At 43.5% G+C, this 21996-nt stretch overlaps 1 protein-coding gene and 1 long non-coding RNA gene across 9 annotated transcripts in view; one reads left to right on the forward strand and one right to left on the reverse strand.

Annotated features, from left to right (window-relative positions):
* LOC125964108 (uncharacterized) overlaps positions 1–3585 on the reverse strand; it is a 60084-nt gene extending 56499 nt beyond the window's left edge. The window contains exon 1 of the long non-coding RNA XR_007476791.1: positions 598–3585. This is a non-coding gene — a long non-coding RNA (uncharacterized LOC125964108). The remainder of the gene's footprint in view (positions 1–597) is intronic.
* Positions 3586–9619: 6034 nt separating this feature from the next.
* Positions 9620–21996, forward strand: part of PGBD2 (piggyBac transposable element derived 2) — a 36227-nt gene continuing 23850 nt past the window's right edge. For 3 of the 8 annotated variants that reach the window (XM_049708582.1, XM_049708583.1, XM_049708584.1), the window contains exons 1-2: positions 9620–9756; positions 17227–17282. The gene's annotated coding sequence lies outside the window, so the exon portion shown is untranslated. Of the gene's footprint in view, positions 9882–17226; positions 17283–21996 lie in introns of all 8 variants that reach the window. The other 5 variants (XM_033413471.2, XM_033413473.2, XM_012538324.3 and 2 more) reach the window with 3 other exon arrangements.

The following is a 21996-nucleotide window of genomic DNA, read 5'->3' on the forward strand; positions in this document are numbered from 1 at the left end:
AGGTTTTGAACAAACAGTACAACTGAAAAATGTCTTCCCAGGTGCTGGGATGGGAAATGGGGGTTGGGGGATCTGGTTTCCATGTGTGGCTTGGGTCGCACAGCACATGTGGCCTGAGCCTGGCCTTCTGGGGACAGGGAATGCTGGCGGGTGTCTAGGGATTACCATAATAAGTCCTCCTTAACCAGTGCCACGTGGGTCCTCCCTGGAGTGTTTAATAGGAAACTTTAAAAAAAATGGATGCTTATTTTTCTGTGATAATGAAAGCAGTCAACAGGGAACTTACAGTGGAAGAATCATACTTTCTCAAAGAGCAGGCTAACCAGAAAATCTCAAGAGGACAAAACCCTGTGGCTTGCTGGCAGCCAATTCACTCAACATGGTCATATTTATATGTTTATATGCATACATACATATATGTGTATGTGTGTATCCACACATAGACACATGTTTACTATTTATTTAGAAAATTTTTGAGACTTACAGAAAAGTTACAAAAATAGTAAAAAGAGTATCCCTTTCACCCAGACTCTCCAATGCTAACCGTAGTACAGTTATCAAAACCAAGAAGTTAACTAAACTATAGGCTCTACTCACATTTCACGAGCTTCTTCACTAATGTCCAAGCAGCACCTCGTATTGCATTTGATTGCCTTTGTCCTCTTAGTCTCTTTCCATCTCTGGTGGCTCCTCAGTCTTCTCTAACTTTGACACATGTTAAGAGTACCACTAGTTTATGTTGAATGGCTCTCAGTTTGGGTCATGCATTTTGGTCAAGAATGCCACAGAAGGGATGTTGTGTCCTTCTCAGAGCATTGTATCGGGGGATACCTGATGTCAGTCTGTCTTGTTAGTGATGATGTTAACCTTGATTAGCAAAGACAGGTTTTGAGTTAGGAGATGGTGCGGGAACACACACCACAACAAGCAGAACGTTCCAGCCTGGGAAAGTGGCCAGCCATTGCTTTGGGAAGTAAGTATGTCCACTCACTGCCCTCAGGGGAACTTAAATCTGAAAAGGACTTCTATCCCTCAGGTCTGGGCTGTGCAAAACCACTATCCATTCTTCAGGGGTTTAAAAAATGTGGCTGGCTTGATGGAAGGCACTGGCTTTGGCTTTGTCAATCCTATCCTCTAAGTTAGTGTTTCTCAAACACGTTTGACCATGATCTACAATAATAGCAGTAGTAATAAGAATGATGAAAATAACAAAATAAAGGATACTTACTGAGTCAGACATGGTACTAAATGCTTTACATTTAATTGTTTTAATTCATTTCTTATGATAACCTTGAGGTAGTTACTATTATTTATTCTTTAAGAAATTGAGACCCAATGAGATCAAGAAATTTGCCCAAGGTCACAGAGCTCCTAAGATGCAGGGGCCAGGACTCAAGTCCAGGCCTCCAGGCCCTCGAGTCTGACCCTTCACCACATACCATGCTGCCTTCAACCAGTGAAAGGGTGGTAGGAGTAACACATGTCGTGAAAGGACACAGCCCACTCATGTACACACCCACTCCCCACACCACACACACATTCTCACACACACGCAGTTACACACACAGTTACTCATACTCACACAGTTACATAACCAAAATAGAGGTTGTGCCGAATCTACCTCTACCAGGCTTGATGCCTGAATTTTTGTCTTGTCTTCCATTTTATTTTTAAAAATGCTGGACTTTGCTGTTAACATTAATGGTTCTCTGAAGGATGGGGAAACCCTGCCTACATCCCACTAGCCTGAGAGATGCTCACACTATCCTTTCCTCTATCTGTCAAGCCTCGGGCCAGATAGCAGAGGGACCCAGAGGGTGAGGAGAGTGTGGACTGGCTGTGACACGGATATTTCTGGGAAAATCTGTAATTATGAGTGTGGAATATGGGTTAAACTTTTTGAGTTTCCTCATGTAAATTTCAAAGATGTTTGATTCAGTAACCTATCATCCCTTCTGCTTAATAAGAATTATGTGCTTTGATGGAAAGTACAGAGGACCGTCAAAGATACTTTTAAAAAACGTTTTGAAGAAAAGTCCAACCCCTTGTAGCCAAAGTCTTTATAGCCAATTTCTACTTTTCTAGGCAATGACCAACAAAATGAAAACTTCTAAGCCCTTTGTGAGGTCTATGAAGTAAAGAGTTGACTCAGCAGGTCTGGAGCGGCCAAACCCTGCACATTCCAAAGAAGGCTTTGCCTGGCTCATGGGAGGTAACTTATAAGGCCTTGGAATAACTTGTCTGATAAGATTGTCTTTGTTTACCTGGAGCTTGGGCCACCTCAGATAGTCTATACCAACAACCTGACTTATGTTGGGGGCCTTGGGCCATGCAGTATCACCTTGACCTCTGAAAGGTCTGGAGACTAAGGTCAGCCAGCAAAACTGACTCCCAGTAACAACCCTGAACACCAAGGCTCGGGTGAGCTTCCCTGGTTGATAATACTCTGTGTTGTCCTCACTGGAGAACTAAGCACCGTCTACATGACTCCACCAGGAGAAAACAACTGGAAGCCTGCTCCTGGTCTTTTCTGGACCCTGTATGCTTTACCCTTGCTGATTTTAATCTGTATGCTTTCACTGAATAAACCATAACCATGAATGTAACAGCTTTTCTCAGTTCTGTGAGTCGTTCTATCGAAGCTGAGAGTGGTCTTGGGGACCCCCAGCAACAGGCTATTGTTTGGGAACTTAAACAGAAAGAAGCCAGAGGGGCGTGGCTGTGGCTGCTATCTAGTTTTGCTCTGACTTCAAGGAGACCAGTGCCTCTCCTGCAGTGTTAGTTCTTTTTGGTGGTGAGTGGCCCCCATACATGTGGAGGCCATACTGCCAGCCCAGCTGAACACACACTGGGGTGACAAGGGGGTGAGTGTGAGCAGCGAGGGGTCTGCTGCTCAAGGGAGCAAAGCTGTGGCAAGACTGCCTTTGAGCATGTTGTGACTGAAGGACTCTGGCCCCGAGAAAGCAGCTGAGGGCGAGGCAGGAGCATAGGGCTGAGGATGGGGAAAGGCTCCTGTCTGTCTTTGGCGGACCAGGAAAAACAAAGGCAAGACTTGCTTTTTTCAGAACCCTGTTAATCAGTTCCCTAATTTAATTGGAAAAGTATTTTTCTGATACCCCTCTGGGGGAGAAGGAGTTAAATTATAGGGAAACAAGCAAACTCCGAGATGAGGGAACTGCAGCCTGGGGCGCCTGGCTGCTAATGGGGAGGTCCAAGTTCAGGGGCCCTGTTCTATTAAAAATGAATGATTGGAGAGTGACTCAGTGATGGTTGTCATACTGTGAGGAGATCAATGTGTTTCAGGAAGAATTCAACCCGAAGTTTCTGTTTTATCTCCACATAACAGAAACTTGAGTAGAATACAGGACCCTAAGCGCCTTCCTTGAGATTTTTCTGAATTGCCTGGTCTCCCAGGTCACGTCAGGGAGGCCAGTGCCCTGTCCTCTCTAGCTTGGCAGCTGAGATCTGGCCTGCATGCACTGGTAGGCATCGTGGCCAACTAAGGGACTGAAGTTTACTCAGCTCAGCCTCCCTTGTGGGGAGGACAGGTGGCCTGGAAGGGGCTCCACTCCCACCCTGCAATCCAATCCACTTACCTCGTGGCTGGTACTCTCATTCAGGCTTGCAGCTTTCAATACCATTTATATTGATTACCCCAGTGTATCTCTCTAGCTGGGAACTCCACGTGGGTCTATTGGGGTGTCTAATAGGCACCTCACACAGAATAGGTCAAACCGATCTCCTGATCTCTGTCCATCTTGGCCCTGACCTGCCTACCTTCCCAGTCTTAACCAGCAGTAACCCCACACTTCTCCAGGGGGTCATTCTGGACTCCTCTCACACTCACATCAGTAAATTCCATCAGCTCTACTTTCAACTTCACAGCACCTCCACTCATCCTGGTTCCAACCACCATTTTCCGTCTGGATATCTCTGTAGCCTCCCAGCTTCTCTCCTTGCATTTGCTGGGCCCCTTTTTATCTATTGTCAACATGGAAGCTAGAGACCTCATCTCTCAAGTCTTTACCTGAAGACAAGGGCATCACACACTATGGGTTGTAGGACATCCAATTAAATTAGAATTTTGGATAAAAAATACTTTTAAAATAAAAAGATATATATTTAAAAATCCAAGAAATGAGTTATTTATATTCATTGCAACTCTTTTCATGTGCTTATAGAAGACATGAAAAAGAATAATACACTCCTCTGTATGCCATGTTTCAGTGTCTTTCCTCATTTATATTTCTATTAATACTATATATGTTTAATTTTGCATAGTATATACTATATATTGTCACACATAAGTATCATGGAATTAACACACTACAATATTAATGTAGCATTAATATAAGCATGTGCATTGCATTCCTGATATTGTATAATACATGTTATGTTTAATTGTGCATATATTTATCATCCCTGTGGATATTCTTTACCAAAAGTAATTCTTAACTTTACATAGGACATTAAATCCTTAATCGTACAGAGTACATCCAATCAATTCAATTGTCGTCAGCATGTATATCATGTTCAGTATCATCTCTTAACAAGCAGGTTCTGAGAAACCAGCAACCTCGCGGTTAATGCCACTTTTTTTGCCCTGGGCCCGTTAATAGCAGGAGATTGTAGCTTGACACAATATTTGGCATCTGGTTCTTTCTTCAGAGCCAAAAATCTGAAGTTAACTTTAATACTTTTTTTCCAAAAATTTTTCTTTAAAACTTAGCCTATTTCTCAATTAAAGACAATTTCAAAATTTGCATTTTTAGAATTCTACTTTAATGGGCTGATATTTTCCAATTCCTATTATGTAGGTTTTTCTTCCTCCTTCTCACTCCAAATTTGAATTTTTTTTTAAAAAAATCCAACTTATAACAATTATTAATGTAGCTTATTTCCAAGCAAGGCACTGAAAATGTCTACATGCGGTCTTCAAACCTCCGTAAACATGTAGACTTGGTCTTGATTTTTAAATTAATTTTTGGTAAAATTACATGTGCTAGCATCCACATTGCAGGGAGAACGCTCTCTAGATTATAAAGAGCTGAAAGGAGCAGGCATGGGGCACACTGTTTATGTATCTCATTACTCCTTGCTCAGTTCACCTTCATGGGTCACAGCCATAATAAGAATTCAGCAATAAATGAAAGTTTGAGTTATACTCAGCAGCATATATAAGAGTTGGTAAATTTCATGCTAGTCACTGTGGGCATATGAACTCAACAAAATTTGGCATAAAGTGTGTTTAAGAGAAAAAAGAAATAAAGTTAAATTTTAACCAAAGCCATAAAAAAGCTCCAGCTGAAATAAAAATAAGCAACAAAAGTGACTTTTACATTTTTAAATACATGAAAACTAAGACCCCATTATGCTGAGCCCTAAACCTAAACGACTCATAGAACACATGTTTTGTTTTCTTTTTGCCATAACACTATGAGCAACAGCTTAAAACACAGAGGTGGGATGATGGATGTCCTTAAAGGAGACAGGAAAGCAGGAGACACACAAAGACACATGGGAAGGGATTTCCCTGGGGGGTCCAGTGATTAAGACTCCATGCTTGCACTGCAGGGGGCATGCAGGTTCAATCCCTGGTTGGGGAACTAACATCTTGCATGCTGTGTGTGTGGCAAAAAAATAAAAAATAAAATAAAAGACACATGTGAAGAAGAGACAGAGATTGGACTGATGCAGCCACAAGCCAGAAAACACCAAGGACATTCATCATTGGATTTAAGGTCCACCTTACTTCATGATGATTTCACTTTACCTTTATTACATCTACAAAGACTCTTATTCCAAATAAGGTCATATTCTGAGGTTCTGGGTGCGGGCCCAGCCGCTCCGCGGCATGTGGGATCTTCCTGGACCAGGGCACGAACCCATGTCCCCTGCATCGGCAGGCGGACTCTCAACCACTGAGCCACCAGGGAAGCCCTGGGTGGACATATCTTTTGAGGGGGCACCATTCAACTCACTACAAGGCGGGTTAAAACCTCCAATACCACAAGTAAAGAAACGGTTTCTTTATTTAAAAAAAAAATTCCTTCAATATACTCCAAGAAGACAGTCCAGTGTGAAAATTAATAAAAGGGAACTTTACTGTATTAGAGTTGAGAGGCCACAAGGGGGAGCGCCACACATGTACCACTGAGTCAATACGAATCTTAGTAGGAAGAGACACATACTTTGCATCTCTGGCTGGAAATGACCCTACTTTACCACTGCCGCATGAGGAAGAAAGATTTTTCTCCTTGCTTGGCAACAGCACATCCAATGTGAAGTTGTCACAACTCAGACAATGAAAAGCCACCATACTTCAGTGGACTTTTTGTTTGTAACAGCCCCTCCCAACTTTCCCTTCTCCTCTCTAAAACAGTTTCTTCTCCTTTGCTTTATGGGACTTGCAGGTGGTTCGCCATGATTGCATGTCCCAAATTGCAGCTCTTTGCTGCTCCCAAATAACCCATTTTGCAGGTAAAATATTTGGCTGTTTTATTGTTTTAAGGTAACACCAGTCAAGGAGAGAGCACCTGAGCCACTAGATGGGCTCACCTGGAGGACACTGTCACCCACTACTCCATCATTCTCCTCTTCCCTCTCTTCTCCACCTTCAGTCCATCTTTTCATGACTATCTTTTTCACCGTTTTTGTTCTATACTTACTTCTCCCCGTATCTTAGATTCCCTCTTCCCCAAATCTCTATGATCCTAATAGCCCAAAGTAGGGACCTGATATTTCTGGTGGTTTGTATGCTGTTTATTCTGGAAGAGTGTTTGCTTCTTATTCTCAGATTCCTCCATCCTCTATTTGAGGTCATTCATGAATGAAGAGCCACAGTCTTCAGCACACGTATTGCTGTATGAATAGTGAAGTCCTTTCATACACCCTTTCTATTATCTGAGGAGGAAGGAATTGGGGAGCTAGAATGGAGGGGGAAGGCTCAGTGTAATCCCTCCCCAGGTTAAACTCTATGAATCAGTTAGGGGTTGTGAATATTTCCATTATTCATATGGGAGTGAGGAACCTAAATTCTGAGTGGAACAATCCAGTCATCCAAGCAAAATCTCAGATTTTTACTGTGCATTTTCTCCTTGGTCCAAGTCACCAAGGAGAAAATGGCTTAGGTCAGGATCCTAACCATTAATTAAGACAAAAGTGGGTATGAGCTGGATAGGTATTTCTTCATCTAGAAAAGACAAGCCAGTCAGTAACCTCCACTAATTTGCTAAACAAGGTCCCAAAAGAATGAGGATTCCAGTATGCATGTAACACCAAACCCCTTACCTCCCACCAAACCTCCTTCTTCCATCTTTCACTTGTCAGTCAACGGCAACGCTATTCTTCTACTTGTGAAGGCCAAAACCCTTGAGTCTTCCCTGCCTCCTTTCTCTCATGTTCTACATCCAATCTATGAGCAAGCCCTATTGTGTCTCTACCTTCAAAGTATATCCAGGATCCTACTACTTCTCTCTGCCTCCATTATTTGCACCTTGGTCCAAGTCACCATCATACCTGGTCTGAACCACTATAATAGCCTCCTGTCTGGCTCTTTGATTCACCTCAGAGGGCACTTATAAAGGCTTCATCAGACTGCATTCCTCCTCTACTAGAGCCCCAAGCACACACAGAGGCTGGCCACATACCTGGCACATGATTTATGACTTCTCCAACTTCATTGTTTTGACTCCCCTTGTTCACTCATCTCCAGCCATGCTGTTCCTCCAAACTGCTGGGCTTGCTCCCACCTCAGGGCCTTTGAACATGCCGTTCTCCCTGTTTCAAGTATTTTCCTCCTTGAATTCTGCATGGCTTATTCTTCATATCTTTTGGCTTTTCCCTCAAATATAATTTTTTCAGGGAGAACTTCCATGACCACACTATTTAAACATTCCCCTTCCCTGATTTTTTTTTCTCTATAGAACTTTCCACTTTGCATACCATATATTTCACTTGTTTGTTTATTGTCTGTTTCTCTCACTGGAATGTAAGCAGTGACTGTCACAGAGTGGGCATTCAGTAGATGGCTGTTGAATGAATGAATGAATGGGATGTAGGTTCTGGGGAACAAAGGAAGGTAGGAAACACTGCATTTATGTTACCTAAAATAGCACACCACCCTCCCAGAGCTCATCTTCTACCCCCTTAACTTGCTTCATTTTTCTTCACAGCACCTATCACTTTTTTTTTTTTTTTTTTTTTGCGGTACGCGGGCCTCTCACTGCTGTGGCCTCTCCCGTTGCGGAGCACAGGCTCCGGACGCGCAGGCTCAGCAGCCATGGCTCACGGGCCCAGCCGCTCCGCGGCATGTGGGATCTTCCCGGACCGGGGCACGAACCCGCGTCCCCTGCATCGGCAGGCGGACTCTCAACCACTGCGCCACCAGGGAAGCCCACCTATCACTTTTGATACTATTTGTTTCTTGAGTGCCTCCTCTATTACAAAGTGAGTCCCATGAGAACAAGAACTTTTTGTTCTCCGCTGTATCTGGTCTGCCTGGCAACAATACGTATTTGTGGAAAAAACAATGACAAACTTGAGTGTGCCCTCGGCTCCAGAATCTCACAAATGGGCATGGTAACTTATTTTTCTGACCCACGTGGTTTACACTTTACAGTGACCAAAACCCTTATGAGAAGTGCCAGGGTGGAGAAGAAAATACAAAATCTTCACTACTCGCCCCTCTTCTTGAATGTTTAGCACAGTTTGGTCCCAAGGATTTTTGTGTTTAGAAAAACCCTTGGAGGCCAAGGCACCCTTTTCTGTAAAGTCACTTCCTATATACTTTATGGAGCAGAGCCTCAAAGTGTGTGTATGGAGAGGCGACGGGAGTGGTCCAGGCTGGAAGGGGGATTCCCCCGCCCCGATTTCTCCGCCCCCCCGCCCCCCACCGCGCGGCGCGCAAGGTACCTTGTCTGCAGACAATTTTAGTTGTTGTAACTCGTGGAGCAGGGGTGTGGTGTGCTACTGGCACCTGGTGGGTAGAGGCGAGGGATGCTCAAAATCCTAAAATCACGGCTGCCAGATTTAGCAAATAAAAATACCTGTCGGTAGGGTCGCCAGATGAAATACATAACTCCAAGATTAATTTTAGAGTATATTTTTATCTGAAATTCAAATTTAACTTGGCGCCCTATATTTTATCAGGTGATCCTACCTGCAGTACATGGGACAGGGCCCCACAACAAAGAATTATCCAGACCAAAAGTCCAGGGTGTGAGGTTGGTCCAGTGACGCAGATTGTTGGGCCTGGCCTCGTAGTTAATGATTCGGTAGGTCTGGGGTGGGGCCCCAGGATTTGCATTTCTATCAAGTTCCCAAGTGAAGCTGCCATTGGTCTGGAACTACATTGGAGAACCACCGACCTAGAAAGAAGAAAAGACTTCGTGCCCTCCTGAGTAATGGCGAGGAAAGTGCCTAGGCTAGCATGTAAGGAGACAGGACGAGAAGGGGCTATATTAGGGACAGAAAATATTTCTGACGTCTTGGGCCCTGCCTCAGAGGCACTTCTGCGTCCCCTCTAGGCGCCGCGGAGGCCCCAATGTCTCGATGGTCGCTCGAAGCGGGGGCGTGTCCTCGGCAGGGGCGTGTTCTGGGCGGAGAGCAGAAGGCGGGCCGAGGGGAACCGAGCGCTCTCGTGCCGGACGTTGCGCGGCCGCGACGCCCGACGCCGGCTGGGCAGCGGCGCTCTGGGCTCCGCGCTGCCGGTGGTATCTGGCGTGAGCCCACGAGGTTCCGGTCCGTTCGGCGCAGGTAGGCGTCGTCCCGCTTGCACCGCCTACTGGGCCCCTCTTGGTTGTGGGAGCGGCGCGCCCTGGCGTTGCGTTTTCTCAACGGTGCCCGAGGCGTTGGCCTTCGCTGCCGCGGGCGGACTACGGGTAGGTGGGACCAGGACAGGGACAATGGACCTCCGGGCGCGGAACTCAGAGGGCCGCACGAGGGCGCTCTCGCCGCGGGACGGGGAGGCTGGGCTGGGACCGGGGAGGACTTAGCTGGGGCGGAGCGGGCTTGGGGGCGGGAGACTTTGGGCGAGGCCGGGCTGTGGGCGGGACCGGGGCCTACTAAACGCAGGATGTACTAAGGGAGGAGTGGCTGGGACCCTTGGTAGGAATCGGGGGCGGGCCCGGGCTGGAGGGCGGACGGGCTGTGGGCGGAGCTGGGGCTGGGTCAGACTGACGCGGGGCAGATTGGGGGCGGCGTGGGCGGACATCTGTGGGCGGGGTGGGTGGGGTGCGGCTCCCACGCCACGCCCCTTAGGGGGAGGGGCTACTCCGCGCGGGGCGCGCTGGGTGCAGGGCATTTCTGGCATTCATAGTTTTTGCCTGCTTCTGGGATCGCCGATGTTGCATAGGGTCTTTGTTTTCCCCTTTTCCCCCCTTTTTGTTTGGTATTGAGATGGGTAGGAGAAGAAGGAGGAGGACTCCGTTTCACAAAGGCCATTCCTGAGCTGTGGTACACCTGGCTTAGCTTTGAGGCATTTACGTTTATAAAATGTCTTATTAAAAAAATTTTTCTTTGAAGTAACTTAAGAATTTGAAAAAAGTTCTAAAACTAGTACAAAGAATTCCCACATTCTAATCACCTAGGTTCCCCAAATGTTAACATCTTATTTAACAGAACAATTAGCAAAACCAGGACACCTAACATCTACAGGCCTTATTCAGATTCTTTTTGCTCTCCTTGTCCATTTCCTTTTTGTGGTATAGGATCCAAGTCAGGATTTAGATGCATTTAATTGTCGTGTCTCATTGGAAAAATTTATATTTTAAACAGTAGAAGCCCCCTTACCTCCAAGATCCTTCAGAGTGGCCCTTGGGACCACCAGATCTCAAATCAAAGAGGCTTTTCTTCTTGGATGCCAGGGCCAGTTGAGAACGTCCAGTTGAGCCTTCCGGCAGCTTTGGCATAGGTGGTCACCTCTGTCCCTTGACCCATCTGGCCCTTGGCTGCTCAGCCTCTCCTAGTTCTCCTCCTACCTCTCAAGTCAACCTCCTCCCTCAGATCTCCGCAGATGCCCTCCTTGGCCAGCTTCTCTTTCATTGTGGGCTTCCTCCCTTGCATGATCTCTTGTGGCTTCAAGGATTCTTGTGGCTTTGAGCATTCCATAAATCCTCAGAAAACTCACTTGTATATCACTTCAGCCCAGGCCATTTCTCGGTCTCAGACCCACAGGGATTGTGGCCTATCGCTACCTTTCTGGGTTATCTCAAAAGCATTTCCAGGGGCTTCCCTGGTGGCGCAGTGGTTGAGAGTCCGCCTGCCGATGCAGGGGACACGGGTTCGTGCCCCGGTCCGCGAAGATCCCACATACCGCCGAGCGGCTGGGCCCGTGAGCCATGGCCGCTGAGCCTTCGCATCCAGAGCCTGTGCTCCGCAACAGGAGAGACCACAACAGTGAGAGGCCTGCGTACTGCAAAAAAAAAAAAAAAAAAAAGCATTTCCATTCCAATATGCGCAAAACACAGCTCCAAGTCACCCACTTCTAGTCCACTGTATCAATTGGGTCTCCACTGATAGACATTTCCTATGCAGAGTTTCAGAGAATCTTAGAGAATGCATTTTGGTTAGGGGTAATCAAATATTAAGAGTTCCTAGTACTTTTTTAAATAGCTGTCTTAAAGCCAGAAAGTGAAGATGAAGATGAAGGCCTGCTACAGGATGAGGAGGATGCCCTGCAGTATGGCCATTTTCTTAGCAGCACAAGTTGTTCAGTTCAGCAAGTATTTATTGGGTGCCTGCTGCATGCCAGGAGCTGTGTTGGCTTCTGGGGATACAGAGATGAATAAATTCTGCACCCGCCCTGCCATCAGAGGGCATGTGGTGGGGTCATGTGTTGTAATTGAGGTGAAATCTGTGATAGAGGAAGCCTCAACTTGGAGAAGGAGGTTGCAGGACGTGAGTTGGCCTGAGCCTAGGTGGGAGAAGGCTGGGGACCCAGCTGTTAGGGGCCTTGACCTATTTCCAGGGCTCGTGGGATCGTGACCTCGGGAAGTTCTCCCTAGGCTATGATTATGGGCTGGCGTGGGAATGACTGGTTGGGGGCTGTCACTGAATGTTGGTGAGTGGATAAGGGTCAGCCTAGGGTACAGCAGAGGAAAAGGTGATGAGATGAGCTGCTGAGAGTGGTGTGACTGTGAAATGGTAACACAGGTCATACTCTCTGACCCAAACCCAACCAGACATGGGGAAAAGTCAGAATGTTTGAATTTTATCAAAGTCACACTGAAGCACTCCTTAATCAAACATAGGATTTCTGTAGCAATATCTATCAATATCTATAGTAAGTAATAGAAATAGGTATTATAAAGAGCCTCAGATATTTTCAGGTTTTGCTGCCAGGCAGTTTGTTGCCCAAACTTTGAAATAATATTCAGTTTTCACAACATTTTTGACTTTTGAGAATTGTAGGTGAAGGGTTGTGGATCTGAAAAGATAGCTACCACTTGTAGAGCCAGGCCTGTTGTGTGTGCTTCACAGGCATTGACTCTCATGCTCAACCCTACAAGGGTTGATACCATGCAGATCCTATTTTGTGGGTGAGGGCATAGAGAAGGTAAGTGATTTGCCCACAGTCACACCACTCACCCCTGTTGGCTCCATAGTCCACATTCTTACCAGACTGCATACGTGTGAATGGGAGGTTGGGGAGTTGCAGGACCAAAGTCTTTCTCCCATACCTCAGATACCTGGCATCTGCAACCAGCCTGTGTGAGTGCCAAGGAGGGTCAGAAGAGAAGGGAGGCAGGAGCCCTGTAGAGGTTGTGGTTACATACACAGATTCATTGAATGCCTGTGGGGACTCACTTCCTTGGTGCCTGGAGCTTGTGGTCTGGTTGGGCAGTGAGCTCTTCTCACAAGGTGTAGAGGAAGTTAAGTGCACTGTCAAGTGAACCAGAGGAGGACATGGGTGATCAGAGGCACTGGGTTGACAAGCTGGGATGCAGACTAGCTGGGCTTTGAGAAAATTTAGGTCAATGATTTTATGAGGATTCTGTAAGGAGATTCTTCATGAGAGACACAGACTGTTGAGTGCGGAGATGACTGTATTCTAATTTTCTTCCTCTAACTGCAAAAGATATATGTGCTCTGGAGCACCAGAGATGAATGCCTTCTGCCTGCCACTTCCATGTCACTGCAGACAGTGGTCTTCTCAAAGGACATTGAATGCGTCAATTTGATCATATTTGCTCAGGTGTGTGAGAATGTCCCTGTGCCTTTGTGAGTGCATGTATAACTGTGCAAAATATGCATTCAAAAACATATAAGATGCATAGGAACAGTTTAAAGAGTCATGAAAGAACTTTGAACACTCCACTCAGTTTAAGAAATAGAACCTTGTCAAAATCTTAGCAATTCCCTGTATGTCTGCCCCAATTGCATCTTTTCTCTTCAGAGGTAACTACTATTCTGAAGTTCCTCTTAATCATTTCCTTGCTTTTCTTTATAGTTTCACAATGTGTATGTGTCTCCAGATAATATTTTAGTTTTGTTTAACTTTTTGATCCTTATAAAATGAAACCATGTAGCAAGTTTTCTTTCTTTTTTTTTTTTTTTGCTTATTGTCTTTTATTTGAGATCCATTCAGTCGTGTGTGTGGCTGAAGTTCTTCACTCACTTTTTCTGTGGTATTGCACTGCATCCATTCTGTTGATGGCCGCTTGGGCTGTCTCTAGTTTTTGTTACTCTAAATAAACAGTGCTGCAGTGGACATTCTTGTCCTGGTCTCCTGGTGCACAGATGAAGTAGTTCTCAAACAGGGGTGAGGGAGGTGAGGTGAGATAGGGGTAAGGGAAGAAAGGGAAACACTTTTGGTTGTTATAACTGGGAGGTGGTGTGCTCCTTGTCTCTAGTGGGTAGAGGCCAGGCACACTGCTAAACATACTACAATGCACAGGACAGCCTTCCCATCTCCTCCTCTCCCACGCACCAAAGAATTGTCCGACTCCTAATGCGAGTGTCGAAGCTGAGAACCCCTGCTCTAGGGTAAATACCTGGGGTGGACTGCTGGGTGCGTGGGTTTGTGCATGTTCAACTTTAGTAGATACTAGCATACTGTTTACACTCCTTTCAGCAGTATGTGGCCTCTTGCATTACTCATTGTCCTTTTCAACACTTGATAATCTCTGCCTTTAAAATTTTTGCCAACTTGGTGTCTGTGAAATGATATCTGATTGTGGTTTTAATTTCATTTCCTGAACAGTAATGAGATTGAGCATCTTTTCATGTCGGTCTTCTTTTTGTATTTCCTTTGAGAAGTGCCTCCTGATACCATTTTGCCCATTTTCCTGTTGTGTTATTTGTGTTTTTCTTAACTGTGTCTGGGATTTCTTTATATATCATAGATTATTCTTACCTCCTAGATGCTAATCCCTTATATTTGTTGCAGATAACTTCTCCCATTTTTGAGTTTATTCTGATGGGCTGAAAAGTTCTTAATTTAAATGTAGTAGAATTTATCAATCATTTTCTTTATGGTTAAATGCTTTTTGCTGGTTGGTTGGTTTCCTGCCAGATCCCCAGGTGGGCAGGACTTGTTCTAGCACCACACTGGAGCAGTGCTGAAACCAAGTCTCAGTGCCACTTCAGGACCCACAGCTGGCACTAAGGTTGGCAGGCCTGCTGCCAGGGGCACAGATGGGTGTTGCTGGATCCCTGGGTGAGCAGGACTGGGAGCAGGGCTAGAGCCAGGTCACAGGGCTGCTTCAGGATCTGTAGTCTGGTCCAAGGATGGTAGGCCTGTTACTAGGGGTACGGATGCATGATTCCTCCTGGGTCCCTTGTCAGATGGTTACAGGACCGTGACCAGGCAGGTCTGGAGCTTAGTCTGTAGGGAGTTGGGGCTGCTTTCAGTTTGCTGGCAGAACCATGTGAGCTTGCCACCAGGGTGTGGGCCTGCCTTTTTAGAGCAGCTATCCTTGGCCTTGGGGTTCACTGGGGTTTTGCAACCTCCTATCTGGATCCCAAGGCTTTCACAAAGGCACTTTTGTCTGTAGTTGCCTTCCAAATCATTGTTTGTTTAGGGAGATGCATTCCTATTCCACCACCTTGCTAATGTCTCCGTTTAAGTAGGATAGGTCAAACATGTCAGTTCTGTTGTTCAAGTCTCAGTAATTTTGTCTGCTTGACCATCAGTTACTGGAAGAGGTGTGTTGAAATCTCTTACTGTTACAATAGATTTGTCAATTTCTATAATTCTATTACTTTTTACTGTATTTTGAAGTTATATTGTTAGATGCATAAAGTTTAAAATTACTATATCTTTCTGATGAGTCCCACCTTTTTTCCCTGTGAAGTTACCCTCATTTTCTCTGATAATGCTTGCTTTACATTTTGTTATTTTTAATTGTAAAAAACACATGAAATAAAATTTACCATCTTAACCACTTTTAAGTGTACATTTCAGTAGTGTTAAGTATATTCACATTGTTGTGCAACTAATCTCCAGGACATTTTTATCTAACAAAACTGAGACTATACCCATTAAACATCAACTTCCCATTTTCCCCTCCACCCACTCCTGGTAACCACCATCCTACTTTCTGTTTCTATGAATTTAAATACTTTAGATACCTCATGTAAGTGGAATCATACAGTATTTGTCTTTTTGTGAGTGGTTTATTTCACTTAGCATAATGTTCTCGTTTCATCCATGTTGTAACATGTGGTAAGATTTCCTTTTAAGGCTGAATAATGTTCTATTGTAGATCTACCTGTTGTAGGTTCTATGTGTAGACCACATCTTCTTTACCCATTCATCTGTAGGTGGACATGGGAGTTGCTCTCACCTCTTGGCTATTGTGAATAGTGCTGCTATGAACCTGGGTGTCTCTTTGAGACCCTGCTTTCAATTCTTTTGGTTAAATACTCAGAAGTGGTATTGCTGGATCATATGGTAGTTCTGTTTTTAATTTTTTGAGGTACTGTCATACTGTTTTACATAGTGGCTGCACCATTTTATGTTCACATTAACAGTGCACAAGGGTTCCAATTTCTCCACATCCTTACCAACATTTGTTATTTTCTGTTTTTTTTTTTTGATAGTGGTCATCCTAATGGGTATGAGGTGATAAATCATTATGCTAGTGGTTTGCATTTCCCTAGTGATTAGTGATGTTGAGCATCTTTTTGTGTGCTTATTGGCCATTTGTATATCTTTAGAGAAATGACTGTTCATGTTTTTTGTCCACTTTTTAGTTGGGTTACTTTTTTTGTTGTTACTAAGATATAGGAGTTCTTTATATATTCTAGATATTAACTCCTTGTAAGATGTAATTTGCAAATATTTTCTCCCATTCCATGTATTGCCTCTCTACTTTGTTGATTATATCCTTTGATGAAGTTTTAAGTTTGATGTAGTCCCATATGTCTGTATTAGCTTTTGTTGTCTCTGCTTTTGGTGTCATATTCAAGAAATCATTGCCAAATCCAATGTCATGAATCTTTTCCCCTTTTTTTCTAAGCGTTTTATAATTTTACCTCTTACATTTAGGTCTTTGGTATGTTTTGAGTTAATTTTTGTATATGATACAAGATAAGTGTTCAACTTTATCCTTATGCACGATATCCAGTTTTTCCAACACCATTTGTTAGGGACTGTCCTTTCCCTACTGAGTGGTCTTAGCACCCTTACCTGGCTGTATACATGAAGGTTTATTTCTGGCACTCTGTGCTGATTCATTGATCTATATGTCTGTCTTTAATGCCAGTACCATACTGTTTTGATTTCTGTAGCTTTGTAATATGTATTGAAATGAGGAAGTGTAAGTCTTCCAACTTTGTTCTTTTTCAAAATTGTTTTGGCCATTGGAGTTCCTTGATATAACATGTGAATTTTTAGGTGGCTTTTTCTATTTGTACCAAAAATGCCATTGGGATTTTGATAGAGATTGCATTGAATCTGTGTATTACTTTGGGTAGTATTGACATACTGTCAACATTAAGTCTTCCAGTCTATGAACCTGAGATGTCTTTACATTTTTTGGTGTTTTTTTAAAGTGTTTTCATTAATGTTTTTTTGTCAGTTTACAACTCTTTCACCTTCTTGGTTAGGATTGTTCCTAAATATTTTATTCTTTTCAATGTTGTGGTAAATGGAATTGTTTACTTAATTTCCACTTCATATTGTTCATTGTTAGTGTATAGAAATGCAACTAAAATGAATAGATTTTAGTGTGTTACTTTTGATTCCTACAACTTTGCTGAATTTTTTATTATTTCTAACAGGTTCTTAAAAAATCTTTAGGGCTTTCTACATATAAGATCATGTCATCCACAAACAGGTAATGCTATTTCTTCATTTCCAATTTGGATGCCTTTTATTTATTTATTTTTCTTGCCGAAAGGTTCTGGCTAGGACTTCTGGTATTACGTTGAGTAGAATGGCCAGAGTGGGCATCCTTATCTCGATCCTGTTGGTAGAGGAAAAGTTTTCAGTATTTCACTATTTCATACGATGTTAGTTGTGATATTTTTTCATATATGGCCTTTGTTATGTTGAGATGGTTTCCTTCTATTCCTAGTTTATTAAGTGTTTTTATCGTGAAACAGTGTTAAATCTTGTTAAATGCATTTTCTGCATCAGTTAATATGAACATGTTTTATTTTACATGATTTTTACATGTTGAACTATTCTTGCATTCAGAAATCCTACTTTGTTGTGTATAATCCTTTCAATGTGCTTTTGAATTCAGTTTGCTAGTATTTTATTGAGGATTTTTGTTCATATTTATCAAGGCTATTGGTCTTTAATTTTCTTCTAGTGTTTTTGTCCGGCTCTAGTATCAGGGTAAGGTTGGCTCAGCTATTATATTTTTCAGCTCTAGAATTTCTGTTTGGTTCTTTTTTATAGTTTCTATCTCTTTGTTGATATTCTCATTTTGTTCATGCATTTCCTGATTTTGTTTAGTTGTATATCTGTGTTTTCTTTTAGCTAATTGAATATCTTTAAGAAGTAGTTTTGAATTTTTCATTAAGAAATTCAGCAACCTGTTTTTCTTTTGGGTCCAGTCTGGAGTTTTATTTTGTTCCTTTGATTGGGCCATGTTTCCTTGTTTCTTTGTATACTTTGTGATCTGTTGCTGAGATTTGGCCATTTGACAAAGCAACTTCCTGTCCGGGTCTTAATGGACTGGCTTCATTTAGCAGAATACTTTCACGAATCAGCCCACCTGGAAGTTTGGGACCTCCCCATCCTTTTCTAGTGATGTATGTTCTCTGGACTTGTGTGTGTACTTTTTAACTGTCTTAATTTCTCTACACTGCTTGTCCTTATTTCTTCTCAGGAGCTTGTAATTTCTTGCTCTCCCAGACATCTGCCTGCTGAACTGCAGAATCTCTGCAGCTACTGTGCTGTGGCACCTGCCTACATTTTCAGTGTCTTCCAAACTACGCCAACATGCCTGTCAGTGCTCCAAGTCTGGTGAGACAGAAATCTGTCCCTCAGGCAGGCCCCAGGCAAACCAGAACTAGGTTTTCTCTTAGTTGCATCTAACTATACTGAGATGGGGGAGAAGCATGTGTGTGTAAAATGCCATGAACTTTTCCTACCCTTTTCAATGGAATTCCTTCTTAGTTTTCTATTGGCTTGGTTTTCCATTGGTCTCTGACCCCCGTACCTGGGACAAGAGAACAAGAAAAAGCAGGGGAAAGAATCAAGAGACTGGTCTTAGCCGGGTGGACGTTTTTATATGGTGATTAAGGAACAAGGTGAATTAAGCAGATATTGATAGGGGTGAAAGAAAGATGAAACAGAAAAGGGAGAGTCACAGGACTTGTCTCAGCAGGGTGGAAATCTTTATTTAGATGGTTGTTAGGAAGTGGGATGAAGACCACCTAGAGGAGTGGGATAGGGAGGGGGGGAGGGGGGGAGACCCAAGAGGGAAGAGATACGGGGAAATATGTATATGTATGGCTGATTCACTTTGTTATAAAGCAGAAACTAACACACCATTGTAAAGCACTTATACTCCAATAAAGATGTTAATTTAAAAAAATGAAAAGAAGTGGGATGAATAAAATGGACATTGATGGGGTTAAAACAAAGGTTTTAATACAGCCATACCAAAGACTGGGTGTTAGCCAAAGGGATCTCCTGCTGGTCCCCCAGCATGTAGGGGTCCCAAACAAGTCTGCTCTATTTATCCCAGTTTGGAGAAGTAAAAAGCCAGAAGGCAGAGACTACATTGAGGAATCTCGCCAGCAGTCACTTGGGGCAGTGGTTAGGCAGATTAATCAAGTTGACAGTTGACAAAAGGGCCAGGGTACCTTGGCTCAACCCTTACTAAGGACCCAAAGCCTTTTGCACATGAGTGGGTAAAATGGTCAGGGGGTTGATACAGGAGTCCTACGAACTGTGGTACCAAGACCTATTGGTGAAGCCGTGACACAGGCTACAGTTAGATTTAGAGAGTATAAAAGTGTGGGTTGGGAATTCCCTGGCGGTCCAGTGGTTAGGACTTTGTGCTTTCCTGCCAAGGGCCTGATTTCAGTCCCTGGTCAGGGAACTACGATCCCCACAAGCCGCGTGGCACAGCCAAAAAAAAAAGTGTAAGAGTTAATAAGATTGTGAAAGTTGAAATGTTTAAACAAGCTTTATGTAAAGAAATTGTGTCTTCTTTACCTGAATGTTTTATGGGAATCGATACTGTGTTTGGCTGGGGAACACTTCCCCTACCTAATATTGTAACACAAAACCTGTTGATGTGATCCTAATGGAGGCCACAGTGAGGGTTGATAGAATTAAGATTAAAGTTTGTAGAATTGTTGTTTGAACAGGCTCTATGTGAAGTGGTTGTGTCTCTTTTTTCTGATTGTATTATGGGGATGGACGTTGTATCTGGGGGATGTTTCCCCTACCTAATATTGTAAACAGAAGGCATGTAACTCTACCCTTTGAGCAATATTAATCGGACATGATAAATAGGAACCAGTAAGGAGTGTGGAATAGAAGTTGGATTGCTGGTAGGGACAAATTCTCTGTGTGATAGCCCGTGGAGCCTAGACTGTGGTTTATGACAAAAGCCTGTGAATGCCTCCCAGCGATCACTACTGGGAATTTATACTAGACAGTTTCCATTTGAAGGGCATTTACTATCTTGCCATTTGACATTATTAATTGAAGCTACCCCTATGACTGAAGGACATAAAATTATCTTAAAACCTGAACTACTCAATGTGTAGGGTGATGTCAGAGAATCACTCTAATGGGGATGTCAGTGCCTGGAAGAATTTCATAATAAAATAGACATGGTTTTTACAGGATGATGCTGCCTGGGGAGTGCAAGGAGATACTCACGAGTAGGGGGCTTCTTTTTCTCTAGGACTGTCTCTGTAACTGTGTGAGGAGTTGCTGGATTCTTTTGTCACTTGGACAGTGCCCTATAAAGAACTCTCAACTGACCAACAAAGAGTTGCTTCATTTGTGGATGGCATTTAGAAGGTGAATGGACAGCATCCTATTTGGAAGGCCACCACTCTGAATTCTTCAAATCAGATTGGTGGGCTGACTTGCATGCTGTTATCCTAACAGTGATGGAAGAATTGAACGATGGTATAAGCACCTATGTTTGGTTTTTATTGATTCATGGATGCTGGCCAATAGACTGGCCATATGGTCAGGCAGGAGGGCAATGGAAACCTGGCCCATTAAAGGGATGCCCTTGTAGGGCACAGGCTTGTGGAAATTTGAGGGGTGCATTAAAGTAGAACATGTCAATGCCCATCAGAAGAACTCTTTTCCAGGTTTAGTAGGTGATTGGAATCAGCAAGCAGATACTCCTGTGTGCTCCCTTGAGATGGCCACCTGGGTCCGTGACATGTATGGACATAGGGGTCACTGCAGCAAAGTAAAGATGGGTTGAATTTCCTCATAGTCTTCTTGTACTCTCATGTACAAAACGCCAGTAAGAGAAGTTCTCTTTGTCAACGAGAGAGACAGAGATTGCACATGGCTATATGGCAGATTCCCTGGTGGGAAGGCTCTGATCATGGTTGGCATGTGAGACAATGCTGGTAGCCATGGGGGGCTACAAATGGGTCCTGACACTGGGAATAGACACTGACTCTGGACAGGGCTATGCCTGCCTAATGGTAGATGAAAATGCTCAGAATACTGTGAAAGAACTGGAACAGAAGATACTATACCAATTTGGGTTGCTGACTATCATTTCTTTAGACCAAGGAACACATTTTACAGTCTGTAATGTCCAACAATGGGCAGAGAAATATTCTCCTCTGAGTACTAGTTTGATAGAAGATTGGAATGGGCATTTGAAGCATTGGTTGTCTAAAATGGAGGAAAATAAAGGCATGAAGGGCTGGCTTTACACACCTTCATGAGTGTCTACTCATATTAAACGTGAGTGGGACTAGAAGTATGTCCCCACTGGATAGATTCCTCTATTTTTCTGGTGGATCTAGGGAAGTAGGGGTGACAAAGGATGCTGATATGACTTACCTTCTTGCCAAAGGAGGAGGACGTTGGTATAATAGCTATAGTTTTTTTTTTCCTCTCTTTTTCTTCTTTTTCTTCCTCACGTCACATCACCTCAACTTTTTGTTTGTTTTTCCTACCTGATGGCAGTGGTCATGTGACCAGGGCTGCAAATACAAGTTGATTGATTCCTAAGCAAGAAACTATAACTATATTTTCAAACCTTAAGTCAGAATTCCTAAGGGCCTGATGGGGCAGAATGTGCCTTCATCCCATCTGACAAGACTGAATGCAGCTATATTGCTTGGTGGTAAAGATAGCCCACTAGTTCTGTATCTACATAACCTCACCCTCTCTAAATGGGAGTGGACTGAGGGAAGGCACTTGCTAGGCTAATATTGCTTTCTGCAACCTAGACCAGCACAATGGTTGAATCTAATGAACCTTCCAAAAATGGAAGAGTTTGGGTATAAATGAAGAGAAGGAGGAATAGTAGCTAAGGGTAAGTAGTGAATAAATGTGTTATGTAAAAAGGTAAATTCAGTATTACATTAGTACCTCAA

Source organism: Orcinus orca, chromosome 3 (assembly GCF_937001465.1).
Source record: "Orcinus orca chromosome 3, mOrcOrc1.1, whole genome shotgun sequence".
NCBI classification, from domain to species: Eukaryota; Metazoa; Chordata; class Mammalia; order Artiodactyla; family Delphinidae; genus Orcinus; species Orcinus orca.